The 15998-nt window shown below is 39.1% G+C and overlaps 1 non-coding gene across 1 annotated transcript; it reads left to right on the top strand.

Moving 5' to 3' along the window:
- The first annotated feature begins 9973 nt into the window (after positions 1-9973).
- LOC130958935 (small nucleolar RNA R71) lies at positions 9974-10081 on the top strand. The gene has a single exon (XR_009078035.1). It is a non-coding gene; the product is annotated as a small nucleolar RNA R71 (small nucleolar RNA).
- The last annotated feature ends 5917 nt before the right edge of the window (positions 10082-15998 follow it).

Raw genomic sequence — 15998 nt, 5'->3', positions numbered from 1 at the left:
TTCCCACACCAAACTTAGAGTTTGGATATGGGGTTTGGACACCAAACTTAAAGTTTGGTTGGCCTCACAACACCAAACTTAGAGTTTGACTGTGGGGTTCTTCTTGACTCTGAACTGAGAAGCTCTTTATGCTTACTCTCTTTTGTCATAGAGGGATGGCCATGTGCTTGAACACAAGGTAGTCCCCATTCAATTGAAGACTAACTCACCTCTGTTGACATCTATCACAGCTCCTGCTGTGGCTAGGAAAGGTCTTCCTAGGATGATGCATTCATCATCTTCCTTCCTAGTATCTAGGATTATGAAATCAGTAGGATGTAAAGGCCTTCAACCTTTACTAGCACGTCCTCTACTAATCCATAAGCTTGTCTTATGGACTTATCTGCCAATTGTAATGAGAACAAGGCAGTTGTACCTCAATGATCCCATCTTCTCCATTACAGAGAGTGGCATAAGATTTATCCTGACCCCAGATCACATAGAGCTTTTTCAAAGCTCATGGTGCCAATGGTACAAGGTATTAAGAACTTGCCAGGATCTTGTTTCTTTTGAGGTAGAGTTTTCTGAATCCAAGTGTCTAGTTCACTAATGAGTAAGGGAGGTTTACTTTCCCAAGTCTCATTACCAAACATTTGGCATTCAGCTTCATGATAGCTCCTAAATATAGAGCAGCTTGGCTCTCCAATCACATCTTCATCCTCTTCAGAGATGAATATTCTTCAGAGCTCCTGAATGGCAGAAGGAGATTTAATGGGATCTCTATGGTCTCTAGATGAGCCTCAGATTCCTCTGGATCCTTAATAGGACTCCTTCATGCTTGAAGGACGTCCCAGGAGGTCTTTCTCCTTAGGATTTTCGTCCTCCTCCTCCCTAGTGCATTCGGTCACTTTGATTAAATCATGGCCTTGCACTCTCCTTTTGGATTCTCTTCTGTATTGCTTGGGAGAATACTGGGAGGAGTTTCAATAACTTTCTTACTCAGCTGGCCCACTTGTGCTTCCAGATTTCTAATGGAAGATCTGGTTTCATTCATGAAACTGAAAGTGGCCTTTGACAGATCAGAGACTATGTTGGCTAAATTAGAATTGTTTTGTTCAGAGTTCTCTGTCTGTTGTTGAGAAGATGATGGATATGGCTTACTATTATTCAGCCTTGCACGTCCACCATTGTTAAAACCTTGATGGGGTTTTTTGTTGATCCTTCCAGGAAATTTGGATGATTTCTCCATGATGAATTATAGGTGTTTCCATAGGGTTCACCTAAGTAATTAACTTCTGCCATGGCAGGGTTTTCAGGATCATAAGCTTCTTCAGAAGCTACCTCTCTAGTACTATTGGATGCATGTTGCAATCCATTCAGATTTTGAGAGATCATGTTGACCTGTTGAGTCAACATTTTGTTCTGAGCCAATATGGCATTCAGAGCATCAATTTCAAGAACTCCTTTCTTCTGAGGTACCCCATTGTTCACGGAATTCCTTTCAGAGGTGTACATGAACTGGTTGTTTGCAACCATGTCAATGAGTTCTTGAGCCTCTTCAGGCGTTTTCTTCAGGTGAATAGATCCACCTGCAGAGTGGTCCAATGACATTTTCGAAAATTCAGAGAGACCATAATAGAATATCTAATATGGTCCATTCAGAAAACATGTCAGATGGACATCTCTTGGTCAGCTGCTTGTATCTTTCCCAAGCTTCATAGAGGGATTCACCATCTTTTTGTTTGAAGGTTTGAACATCCACTCTCAGCTTGCTCAGCTTTTGAGAGGAAAGAATTTATCTAAGAATGCAGTGACAAGCTTATCCCATGAGTCCAGGCTATCCTTGGGTTGTGAATCCAACCATACTCTAGCTCTGTCTCTTACAGCAAAAGGGAAAAGCAAGAGTCTGTAGACTTCAGGATTAACTCCATTTGTCTTTACAGTGTCACAGATCTGCAAGAACTCAGTTAAAAACTGATAAGGATCTTCAGATGGAAGTCCATAAAACTTGCAGTTTTGTTGCATTAATGCAACTAGTTGAGGCTTAAGCTCAAAGTTATTGGCTCCAATGGCAGGAATGGAGATGCTTCTTCCATCAAACTTGGATGTTGGCTTTGTGAAGTCACCAAGCATTCTCCTTGCATTATCATTATTATTTTCGGCCATCTCTTCCTCTTGTTCGAAATTTTCTAAAAGGTTGCTTCTGGATTGTTGTAATTTAGCTTCTTTTAATTTTCTCTTCAGAGTCCTTTCAGGTTCTGGATCAACTTCAACAAGAGTGCCTTTGTCCCTGTTCCTGCTCATATGAAAGAAAAGGGAACACAAAAAAGAAAGAAGGAATCCTCTATGTCACAGTATAGAGATTCCTTTATGTTAGTAGAAAAAGAAAGGGGTAGAAGAAGAGGAATGGATTCGGATTTTTGATGAAGAGGGGTGAAGAGAAGTGTTAGTAATTAAATAATTAAATAGAAGAGGAAGAGAGAAGAGAAATTTCGAAAATAATTTTGAAAAGGAGTTAGTGATTTTCGAAAATTAGAGATAAAATGTAATTAAAATTAAAACATGAAACAATTAATTAATTAAAAAGAATTTTTGAAAAAGAGAGAGATATTTTCGAAAATAGGAAAGAGAAAAGTAGTTAGGTGGTTTTGAAAAAGATAAGAAACAAACAAAAAGTTAGTTAGTTAATTGAAAAAGATTTGAAATCAAATTTGAAAAAGATAAGAAGATAGTAAGTTAGATAAGATATTTTGAAATCAAATTTTGAAAAATATAAAATTTTTGAAAAGATAAATTAAAAGATAAAAAGATTTAATTCAAAATAATTTGAAATTATTTATTTCACTAACAAGAAACTACAAGATAAGATTCTAGAACTTAAAGATTGAACCTTTCTTAACAAGAAAGTAACAAACTTCAAATTTTTGAACCAATCACATTAATTATTAGTGAATTTTCGAAAATTACATATAAGATAAGAAAAAGATTTGAAAATATTTTGAAAAATATTTTTGAAATTTTCGAAATAAATAAAAAATTTTGAGAAAGATATGATTTTGAAAAAGATTTGAAAAGATAAGATTTTTAAAATTGAAATTTTGACTTGACTTGTAAGAAACAACTAATTTTGAAAATTTTTGACCAAGTCAACCCAAAATTTCGAAAATTTGGAGGAAAATAAGGAAAAGATATTTTTGATTTTTAAATTTTTAAAGAAAAACACAAAAATGACCCAAAACATGAAAATTTTGGATCAAGACACAAGATGCATGCAAGAATGCTATGAATGTCAAGATGAACACCAAGAACACTATGAAGATCATGATGAACATCAAGAACATAATTTTGAAAAATTTTTGATGCAAAGAAAATATGCAAGACACCAAACTTAGAAATTTTTAATGCATGGAAAATATGAATGAAAAAATGCACATGAAAAACAAGAAAAGACACAAAACAATAAATCATCAAGATCAAACAAGAAGACTTATCAAGAACAACTTGAAGATCATGAAGAACACTATGAATGCATGAGATTTTCGAAAAAATGCAAGAAAAAAATTTTAAAAGCATGCAATTGACACCAAACTTAAAAATTAACACAAGACTCAAACAAGAAACACAAAATATTTTGATTTTTATGATTTTCTAATTTTTTTGGATTTTTATTTAATATTTTCGAAAATAAAGTTTTGGAAAAACGAAAAATAAAAGAAAAATTTTTTTTGAAAAAGATTTTTGAAAAGAAAATTACCTAATCTGAGCAACAAGATGAACCGTCAGTTGTCCATACTCGAACAATCCCCGGCAACGGCGCCAAAAACTTGGTGGACGAAATTGTGATCACTTGTTATTTGTTTATAAAGGATGTATACTCTTATGGCACTGTTTATTTTCTTCACAACTCCGTTCAACTAACCAGCAAGTGTACTGGGTCGTCCAAGTAATAACCTTACGTGAGTAAGGGTCGAATCCACAGAGATTGTTGGTATGAAGCAAGCTATGGTCACCTTGCAAATCTCAGTTAGGCGGATTGAACATTTGTAATAGTGATAATTGGATTGTTCTAATAAAAAAGGAATAATAAAAGGGATAGAGATACTTATGCAGATTCATTGGTAGGAATTTCAGATAAGCGGAATGGAGATGCTGTAGAGCTCTCGGACGCCTGCTATCCCATTGCTTCTACTCAATCCTTCTTACTCCTCTCCATGGCAAGCTTTGTATAGGGGTTCACTATCAGCTGTGGCTACTTTCATTCCTCTCGGGGAAATAACCTGTGCGGCTGTCACTCGCACAGCTAACCAGTCTGGAGGCATCACCCATGGTTGATAGCTACATCCCATCCTCGCAGTGAAAGCTAATGCACGCACTCTGTCACAGTACGGCCAATCACCGGTTGGTTCCCGCTCCTACTGGAATAGAATCCCTCTTTTGCGTTTGTCACTAACGCCCAGCAGGTTAAAGTTTGAAGCACGTCACAGTCATTCATGAACGGAATCCTACTCAGAATACCACAGACAAGGTGAGACCTTCCGGATTCCCAGGATCCTACTCGGAACACCACAGACAAGGTTGGACTTTCCGGATCCAGATGAATGCCGCCATCTATCTAGCTTATACCATGAAGATTCTGTTGGGGAATCTAAGAGATACACATTCAAGCTTGTGTTGCATGTAGAACGTAAGTGGTTGTCAATCACGCGCGCTCATGAGTGAGAATGATGATGAGAGTTATTAGCTCATCACACTCATCATGTTCTTGAGTACGAATGAATATCTTGGAATAAGAATAAGATAGAGAATTGAATAAAAGAAAATAGAACTTCATTGATCTTTGAGGTACAGCAGAGCTCCACACCCTTAATCTCTGGTGTGCAGAAACTCCACCGTTGAAAATACATAAGCAAGAGGTTCAGGCATGGCCGAATGGCCAGCCCCCTAAACGTGATCACTAGATCAAAATACAATCCAGGATGTCTCATACAATAGTAAGAGGTCCTATATATACTATACTAGCTACTAGGGTTTACATGAGTAAGTAATTGATGCATAAATCCACTTCCGGGGCCCACTTGGTGTATGCTTGGGCTGAGCTTGATCTATCCACGAGTTGAGGCTTCTCTTGGAGTTGAATTTCGAGTTGTGATGTGCTTTGGGCGTTCAACTCCGGATTATGACGTTTTTCTGGCGTTTAACTCCAGAAAGGAGCGTGTACTTGGCGTTCAACGCCAGTTTGCGTCGTCATTCTTCGAATAAAGTATGGACTATTATATATTTCTGGAAAGCCCTGGATGTCTACTTTCCAACGCCGTTGAGAGCGCGCCATTTGGAGTTCTGTAGCTCCAGAAAATCCATTTCGAGTGCAGGGAGGTCAGAATCCAACAGCATCAGCAGTCCTTTTGTCAGCCTTTTTCAGAGTTTTGCTCAAATCCCTCAATTTCAGTCAGAATTTACCTGAAATCACAGAAAAACACACAAACTCATAGTAAAGTCCAGAAATGTGAATTTAACATAAAAACTAATGAAAACATCCCTAAAAGTAGCTTAAACTTACTAAAAACTATATAAAAATAATGCCAAAAAGCGTATAAATTATCCGCTCATCAATTGGCTTCTTTAGGAACTCAGAATCCAGATAGTGTTAATGATTCTCCTAGTAAAGTATGATGATTCTTGAACATAGCTATTTATTGAGTCTTGGCTGTGGCCCAAAGCACTCTGTCTTCCAGTATTACCACCGGATACATACATGCCACAGACACATAATTGGGTGAACCTTTTCAGATTGTGACTCAGCTTTGCTAAAGTCCCCAATTAGAGGTGTCCAGGGTTCTTAAGCACACTCTTATTTGCCTTGGATCACAACTTTATTCTTTCTTTTTCTTTCTTTTTCTCTTTCTTTTTTTTTTCTTTCGGTTTTTTTTTTTCAATGCTTTTTCTTGCTTCAAGAATCATTTTATTGATTTTTCAGATCCTCAGTAACATGTCTCCTTTTTCATCATTCTTTCAAGAGCCAACATTCATGAACCACAAATTCAAAAGACATATGCACTGTTTAAGCATACATTCAAAGAACAAAAGTGTTGCCACCATATCAAAATAATTAAACTATTATAAAATTCAAAATTCATGCAATTCTTTCTTTTATCAATTAGGCACGTTTTTATTGAAGAAAGGTGATGGATTCATAGGACATTCATAACTTTAAGGCATAGACACTAAGACACTAATGATCATAAGACACAAACATGGATAAACATAAAGCATAATTTTCGAGAAACAGAAGAACAATAACAAGGAAATCAAAGAACGGGTCCACCTTAGTGATGGCGGCTCTTTCTTGCTCTTGAAGATCCTATGGAGTGCTTGAGCTCCTCAATGTCTCTTCCTTGTCTTTGTTGCTCCTCCCTCATGATTCTTTGATCTTCTCTAATTTCATGAAGGATGATGGAGTGTTCTTGATGCTCCACCCTCAGTTGTCCCATGTTGGAACTCAATTCTCCTAGGGAGGTGTTTAGTTGCTCCCAATAGTTTTGTGGAGGAAAATTCATCCCTTGAGGAATCTCACGGATCTCATGATGAGTGAGATCTCTTGTGTACTCCATCCTTTTCTTGGTGATGGGCTTGTCCTCATCAATGGGAATGTCTCCCTCTATGTCAACTCCAACTGAATAACAGAGGTGACAAATGAGATGGGGAAAGGCTAACCTTGCCAAGGTGGAGGTCTTGTCCGCCACCTTATAGAGTTCTTGGGCTATAACCTCATGAACCTCTATTTCTTCTCCAATCATGATACTATGGATCATGATGGCCCGGTCTATGGTAACTTCGGACCGGTTGCTAGTGGGGATGATTGAGCGTTGTATGAACTCTAACCATCCTCTAGCCACGGGCTTGAGGTCATGCCTTCTCAATTGGACCGGCTTTCCTCTTGAATCTTGCTTCCATTGTGCGCCCTCTTCACATATGGTTGTGAGGACTTGGTCCAACCTTTGATCAAAGTTGACCCTTCTAGTGTAAGGATGCTCTTCTCCTTGCATCATAGGCAAGTTGAACGCCACCCTCACACTTTCCGGACTAAAATCCAAGTATTTCCCCCGAACCATAGTGAGATAATTCTTTGGATTCGGGTTCACACTTTGGTCATGGTTCTTTGTGATCCATGCATTGGCATAGAACTCTTGAACCATCAAGATTCCGACTTGTTGAATGGGGTTGGTAAGAACTTCCCAACCTCTTCTTCGGATCTCATGGCGGATCTCCGGATATTCACCCTTTTTGAGTGAAAAGGGGACTTCGGGGATCACCTTCTTCAAGGCCACAACTTCATAGAAGTGGTCTTGATGCACCCTTGAGAGGAATCTATCCATCTCCCATGACTCGGAGGTGGAAGCTTTTGCCTTCCCTTTCCTCTTTTTAGAGGTTTCTCCGGCCTTGGATGCCATAAATGGTTATGGAAAAACAAAAAGCAACGCTTTTACCACACCAAACTTAAAATGTTTGCTCGTCCTCGAGCAAAAGAAGAAAGAAGAGAGTAGAAGAAGAAGAAATGAGGAAGAGGGAGATGGTAGTGTGTTCGGCCAAGAAGGGTAAGAAAGGGTGTTGAGGTTGTGTGAAAATGAAGAGTTGAAGAAGGGTATTTATAGGAGAGAGGGGGGTAAAGGTTCGGCCATTATGGGTGGGTTTGGGAGGGAAAGTGGTTTGAATTTGAAGGGTGAGGTTGGTGGGGTTTTATGAAAGATGGATGTGAGTGGTGAAGAGAAAGATGGGATTTGATAGGTGAAGGGTTTTTGGGGAAGAGGTATTGAGGTGATTGGTGAATGGGGGAAGAAGAGAGAGAGTGATGGTAGGGTCCTGTGGGGTCCACAGATCCTGTAGTGTCAAGGAAAAGTCATCCCTGCACCAAATGTGGCTCAAAATCACGTTTTGAGCCATTTCTGGCGTTAAACGCCGGGCTGGTGCCCATTCCTGGCGTTTAACGCCAGGTTCTTGCCCTTTACTGGCGTTTAACGCCAGTCTGGTGCCCCTTTCTGGCGTTAAACGCCCAGAATGGTGCCAGACTGGGCGTTAAACGCCCAACAGCTAGCATTACTGGCGTTTGAACGCCAGTTTCTTCTCCTCCAGGGTGTGCTATTTTTCTTCCTGTTTTTCATTCTGTTTTTGCTTTTTTCATTGTTTTTGTGACTTTTTATGATCATCAACCTACAAAAAAGATAAAATAACAAAAGAAAATAATTAATCATAAAACATTGGGTTGCCTCCCAACAAGCGCTTCTTTAATGTCATTAGCTTGACAGAGGACTCTCATGGAGCCTCAGAAATATTCAGAACCGTGTTGGAACCTCCCAACACCAAACTTAGAGTTTGAATGTGGGGGTTCAACACCAAACTTAGAGTTTGGTTGTGGCCTCCCAACACCAAACTTAGAGTTTGACTGTGGGGGCTCTGTTTGGCTCTGTTTTGAGAGAAGCTCTTCATGCTTCCTCTCCATGATGATAGAGGGATGTCCTTGGGCCTTAAACACCAAGGATTCTTCATTCACTTGAATGATCAACTCTCCTCTATCAACATCAATCACAGCCTTTGCTGTGGCTAGGAAGGGTCTGCCAAAGATGATGGATTCATCCATGCACTTCCCAGTCTCTAGGACTATGAAGTCAGTAGGGATGTAATGGTCTTCAATCTTCACCAAAACATTCTCTACAAGTCCATGAGCTTGTTTTCTTGAGTTGTCTGCCATCTCTAATGAGATTCTTGCAGCTTGCACCTCAAGGATCCCTAATTTCTCCATTACAGAGAGGGGCATGAGGTTCACACTTGACCCTAAGTCACACAAGGCCTTCTTGAAGGTCATGGTGCCTATGGTACAAGGTATAGAAAACTTCCCAGGATCCTGCCTCTTTTGAGGCAGTTTCTGCCTAGACAAGTCATCCAGTTCTTTGGTGAGCAAGGGAGGTTCATCCTCCCAAGTCTCATTTCCAAATAACTTGTCATTTAGTTTCATGATTGCTCCAAGGTATTTAGCAACTTGCTCTTCAGTGACATACTCATCCTCTTCAGAGGAAGAATACTCATCAGAGCTCATGAATGGCAGAAGTAAGTCCAATGGAATCTCTATGGTCTCATTTTGAGTCTCAGATTCCCATTGGAACTCAGAGGAGATTGGTACACGCCCACTGAGGTCTTCCTCAGTGGCGTCCTCCTCCTCTCTTTCCTCTCCACATTCGGCCATGTCTATGGCTTTGCACTCTCCTTTTGGATTTTCTTCTGTATTACTTGGGAGAGTACTAGGAGGGAGTTCAGTAACCTTCTTGCTCAGCTGACCCACTTGTCCTTCCAAATTTCTGATGGAGGACCTTGTTTCATTCATGAAACTTTGAGTGGTCTTTATTAGATCAGAGACCATTGTTGCTAAGTCAGAAGTATTCTGCTTAGAACTCTCTGTCTGTTGCTGAGAAGATGATGGAAAAGGCTTGCCATTGCTAAACCTGTTTCTTCCACCATTATTGTTATTGAAACCTTGTTGAGGTCTCTCTTGATTCTTCCATGAGAGATTTGGGTGATTTCTCCATGAAGAATTGTAGGTATTTCCATAGGGTTCTCCTAGGTAATTCACCTCTTCCATGGAAGGGTTCTCAGGATCATAAGCTTCTTCCTCAGATGAAGCATCCTTAGTACTGTTTGGTGCATTTTGCATTCCAGACAAACTTTGAGAAATCAAATTGACTTGTTGAGTCAATATCTTGTTCTGAGCCAAAATGGCATTCAGAGCATCAATCTCAAGAACTCCTTTCTTCTGACTAGTCCCATTGTTCACAGGATTTCTTTCAGAAGTGTACATGAATTGGTTATTTGCAACCATTTCAATCAATTCTTGAGCTTCTGCAGGCGTCTTCTTCAGATGAAGAGATCCTCCAGCAGAGCTATCCAAGGACATCTTGGATAGTTCAGAGAGACCATCATAGAAAATTCCTATGATGCTCCATTCAGAAAGCATGTCTGAAGGACATCTTCTGATTAATTGTTTGTATCTTTCCCAAGCTTCATAGAGGGATTCTCCATCCTTCTGTCTGAAGGTTTGGACTTCCACTCTAAGCTTACTCCATCTTTGTGGTGGAAAGAACTTTGCCAAGAAGGCATTGACTAGCTTTTCCCAAGAGTCCAGGCTTTCTTTAGGTTGAGAATCCAACCATATTCTAGCTCTGTCTCTTACAGCAAAAGGGAATAGCATCAGTCTATAGACCTCAGGGTTAACCCCATTAGTCTTGACTGTGTCACAGATTTGCAAGAATTCAGCTAAAAACTGATGAGGATCTTCCATTGGAAGTCCATGGAACTTGCAATTCTGTTGCATTAGAGAAACTAATTGAGGCTTAAGCTCAAAGTTGTTTGCTCCAATGGCAGGGATAGAGATGCTTCTCCCATAGGAATCAGGAGTAGGTGCAGTAAAGTCACCCAGCACCTTCCTTGCATTGTTGGCATTGTTGTTGTTTTCGGCTGCCATGGGTTCTTCTTCCTTGAAGAATTCGGTCAGGTCCTCTAAAGAGAGTTGTGCTTTGGCTTCTCTTAGCTTTCTCTTCAGGGTCCTCTCCGGTTCAGGATCAGCTTCAACAAGAATGCCTTTGTCTCTGCTCCTGCTCATATGAAAGAGAAGAGAACAAGAAAATGTGGAATCCTCTATGTTACAGTATAGAGATTCCTTGAAGTGTCAGAGGAAAAGAGAAATAGAAAGAAGAAGGAGAAGAAGAATTCGAACTTTAATTAGATAAGGTTCGAATTGTGCATTTAGAAGGAGTGGTACTCTATAGATAGAAGGATGTGGGAAGGAGGGAAGGAAATTTTCGAAAATTCAATTAAAAGATTTTGAAAACATTTTGAAAATTTGATTGATAATTTTCGAAAATTGAAAGTGGAAGAGAAATCAAGTGATTTTTGAAAAAGATTTTGAAATTAGAAACTAAAAAGATTTGATTGAAAACTAATTTGAAAAAGATATGATTAAAAAGATTTGATTGAAAAGTTATGGTTTTAAAAAGATGTGATTGAGAAGATATGATTTGAAAACAATTTTAAAAGATATGTTTTGAAAATTATTTTAAAAGATTTGATTTGGAAAATTAGTGACTTGCCTAACAAGAAAAGATATGATTCAAACATAAAACCTTCCTTAACAGAAAAGGCAAAAAATGTTCAATCAAATCATTAATTGTTAGTAAGTATCTTTGAAAGGAAAGAAATTAATTTTGAAAACATTTGATTGAAAAGATTTGATTTGAAAAAGATTTGATTTTGAAAAACTTGAAAAAAATTGATTTTGAAAACAAAATCTTCCCCCTAGCACCATCCTGGCGTTAAACGCCCAGAATGGTATACATTCTGGCGTTTAACGCCCAAAATGCTACCTTTTTGGGCGTTAAACGCCCAACCAGGTGCCCTGGCTGGCGTTTAAACGCCAGTCTGCCTTCTTCACTGGGCATTTTTGAATGCTCAGCTTTTTCTGTATAATTCCTCTGCAGTGTGTTCTGAATCTTCAATCCCTTGTATCATTGACTTGAAAAGACACAAATTAAAAATATTTTTGGATTTTTAATAATTAAAATGCAACAAGAATCAAATAACAATGCATGCAAGACACCAAACTTAGCAGTTTGTGTACTACTGACACTATATGAGACACACAAAATACTCAAGTCAATAGAATTCAAAGATCAGAGCAAGAAATCATCAAGAATTACTTGAAGATCCTTAAGACACATGAATGAATTCATGCAATTGACACCAAACTTAAGATGAGACACTAGACTCAAGCAAGAAACATGAAATCTTTTTGGTTTTTTATGATTTTGTAAATTTTTTTGTGTTTTTCGAAAATTAAGTGGAAAAAGGTATCAAAATTCTTAATGAGAATTCCAGGAATCAGTGCAATGCTAGTCTAAGACTCCGGTCCAGGAATTAGACATGGCTTCACAGCCAGCCAAGCTTCCAAAGAAAGCTTCGGTCCAAAACACTAGACATGACCAAAGGTCAGCCAAGCCTTAGCAAATCACTGCTCCAAAAGCAAGATTGATACGAAATCAACAAGCTCTTGTGGTGATAAGTTGAAACCTCGGTCCAATTAGATTAGACATGGCTTTTCAGCCAGCCAGATTTCAACAAATCATCATGAAACTCTAGAATTCATCTTCAAGAATTTTGAAAAAAAATACCTAATCTAAGCAACAAGATGAACCGTCAGTTGTCCAGCCTAAACAATCCCGGGCAATAACACCAAAAATTTGATGTTGTTGCCGGATCTTGGCACTGATGTTACCAAAGGCTTGCTCAAAACTAGAACAATCCCCGGCAACGGCGCCAAAAACTTGGTGCGCGAAACTGTGAACTATACTTTTTCACAACTCTCATAATCCCTGGTAATGGCTCCAAAAACTTGGTGCGCTCAATACCATGGCATTACACAACTTCGCACAACTAACCAGCAAGTGCACTGGGTCGTCCAAGTAATAAACCTTACGTGAGTAAGGGTCGATCCCACGGAGATTGTTAGTATTGAAGCAAGCTATGGTCATCTTGTAAATCTTAGTCAGGCAAACTCAGATATATATGGTGATGAACGAAAATAACATAAAAGATAAAGATAGTGATACTTATGTAATTCATTGGTAAGAACTTCAGATAAGCGCATGAAGATGCCTTCCCTTCCGTCTCTCTGCTTTCCTACTGTCTTCATCCAACCCTTCTTACTCCTTTCCATGGCAAGCTCGTATAGGGTCTCACTGTTGTCAGCAGCTACCTCCCATCCTCGCAGTGAAAGCTAATGCTCAATACTCTGTCACAGTACGGCCAATCACCGGTTCGGTTCCCTCCCCTACCGGAATAGAATAACTCTTTTGCGTCTGTCACTAACGCCCAGTAGGTTACAGGTTTGAAGCACGTCACAGTCATTCAGTCATTGAATCCTACTCAGAATACCACAGACAAGGTTAGACCTTCCGGATTCTCTTGAATGCTGCCATCAGTTCTTGCCTATACCACGAAGACTCTGATCTCACGGAATGGCTGGCTCGTTTGTCAGGCGAGCACTCGGTTGTCAGGCGATCAACCATGCATCGTGCAATCAGGAATCCAAGAGATATTCACTAAGCCTCAGATGCTTGTAGAACAAGAATGGTTGTCAGTCACCTTGTTCATGGGTGAGAATGGTGATGGGCGTCAATCATCACCTTCATCATGTTGAAGAACAAGTGATATCTTGGTAAAAGAACAAGTGGAATTTGAATGAAAGAACAATAGTAATTGCATTAATACTCGAGGTACAGCAGAGCTCCACACCTTAATCTATGGTGTGTAGAAACTCCACCGTTGAAAATACATAAGCATGAGGTCTAGGCATGGCCGAATGGCCAGCCTCCCAATGATCTAAGAACTAAAATGTTCAAAGATGATCTAGAGATCTAAAAGTGATCAAAAGATTTCTATACAATAGTAAAAGGTCCTACTTATAAGAAACTAGTAGCCTAGGGTGTACAGAAATGAGTAAATGACATAAAAATCCTCTTCCGGGCCCACTTGGTGTGTGCTTGGGCTGAGCAATGAAGCAATTTCGTGTAGAGACTCTTCTTGGAGTTAAACGCCAGCTTTGGTGCCAGTTTGGGCGTTTAACTCCCATTTAGGTGCCAGTTCCAGCGTTTAACGCTGGGATTTCTTGAGGTGACTTTGAACGCCGGTTTGGGCCATCAAATCTTGGGCAAAGTATGGACTATTATATATTGCTGGAAAGCCCAGGATGTCTACTTTCCAACGCCGTTGAGAGCGCGCCAATTGGGCTTCTGTAGCTCCAGAAAATCCACTTCGAGTGCAGGGAGGTCAGAATCCAACAGCATCTGCAGTCCTTTTGAGTCTCAGAATCAGATTTTTGCTCAGGTCCCTCAATTTCAGCCAGAAAATACCTGAAATCACAGAAAAACACACAAACTCATAGTAAAGTCCAGAAAAGTAAATTTTAATTAAAAACTAATAAAAATATACTAAAAACTAACTATATCATACTAAAAACATACTAAAAACAATGCCAAAAAGTATACAAATTATCCGCTCATCAATACCCAAGCCTAATTCATATTTCTCTACAAGCTGGGCCCACTAAAGATGAGAACTGCTTCAACTCAAGATCCAGAGCCCACATCCAAGACTTGAAGAACTCACTAGAAGATCAAGAGGAGTAGTATATATAGGAGTAGTTTGGAACTATATAGAGAAGCTTGGCACTTTTGGGAACTACTCTCTGTATATTTACTTTTCTGCAGTTTTAGCATGGATTCTTCTTTTCTGCCATTTTTCATTTTTAGAGCTATGAACAACTAAACCCCTTTCATTGGGTTAGGGAGCTCTGTTGTAATTTGATGGATCAATTATAGTTTTCATTCTTCTTCTTCTTTCTTTTCTCTTGATCTTACTAGAAAGCTTTTGATCTTAATTCAATTGGTTAGTTGTCTTGGAAAAGAAACTCTCCATAATTGGATCTCCTTTGAGCCTTGGAAAAGGGATGAGGAGATCATGCTAGAAATACTTTCTCATGTTGGACCAAATTGGGGTTTGGGCGGATATAGTGACATATAATCCTCCCAACACTTTGATTTGGAAATGCATGTGGTATAATCAGTGACCACACTTCATCTCTTCCCATGAGCAATTAAATCAAGGAATTGGGCAATTGTTCAAGCTCAGAGAGATTGGATTACCGAGGAATTGGGATCCAATCACTTAAGATTGCCAAGGAGATCAATGAATGCATTGATTGAGGAAGAGATGAGAATGAACTTAATCCGTAGAATGCAACATCTCTTGAACCCAGTGATTACCCCATTTCTGATCTTATCCATTCTCTTTACTTTCTGCCATTTATTTTCATGTTCATTACCCAAAATCCCCATTTAAGATTCTGCACTTTATTTTCTATTATTTACTTTCCAGCCAATTAAATTTCTGCAAGTTCTCAATCTAATTTCTGTTTAGCTCAACTAGCATATTCTTCTAACTAAAGTTGCTTGACCAATCAATCCTTGTGGGATTCGACCTTACTCTATTGTGAGTTTTACTTGACAAAAATTCGGTATACTTGCCGAACGGAAATTTGTTGAGAGATAAGTTTTCATGCATCAAGTTTATGGCGCCGTTGTTGGGGATTGATTTTGAATCAACAATGATTAAGTTTGAAGATCACTAGATTGAGCATTTTTCTTTTTGTGTATTTGATTCAGTCAATTTCTTTTAGTTTGTTTTAATTTCTTCCTTACCCCCTTCACCCTCTTTATTTTTCGTTCTTTCTTTCCTTGATAATTACAATCCTGCTCACTAACCCACTAACTATTTGATAAATTGCATTACTCACACTAACAATTACTCTAACAAGAATAGTTTCTTCATTTTATCTCCTGTTGTGCAATCTATCTGTTGTATGACAGGGAGAAGAAAAGGAGTTTCAACATCCTTCGATTCAGAATCTGAAAGGACCCTTTGGAGACTAAGAAGGGAAGCAAGAGGGAAAAGAATTATTGGTGCTAAGGAAGAAGAGGAAGAGTACTTTGAACCCAACATGGAAGAGAATTTGGAGAACACTCATGAAGAAGAAGCTCACAACCATGCTAGAGAAGGCCATGCAAACCGTGCTGGCCAAGAAAGGAGAGTTCTAGGCTCCTATATAAATCCTAATCCAGGAAACTTTGGAAGTAGCATTCAGAAGCCCACCATACATGCCAACAATTTCGAACTAAAATCCCAGCTCATCACTCTTGTTCAAAACAATTGTTCATTTGGAGGATGTGCTCAAGAAGATCCCAATCAACATCTAACCACCTTCCTGAGAATTTGTGATACTGTGAAGGTTGCTCTTGTTCCCTTTTTCACTCAGGGACAAGGCATCCAAATGGCTTGAATCCATCCCAAAGGAGAGCTTAACAAATTGGGAAGATGTGGTGAACAAGTTTTTGGCAAGATTTTACCCTCCTCAAAGGATCAAC

This window comes from Arachis stenosperma, chromosome 10 (assembly GCF_014773155.1).
Source record: "Arachis stenosperma cultivar V10309 chromosome 10, arast.V10309.gnm1.PFL2, whole genome shotgun sequence".
Classification (NCBI taxonomy): Eukaryota; Viridiplantae; Streptophyta; class Magnoliopsida; order Fabales; family Fabaceae; genus Arachis; species Arachis stenosperma.
This window is presented reverse-complemented; position numbering and strand designations above follow the sequence as displayed.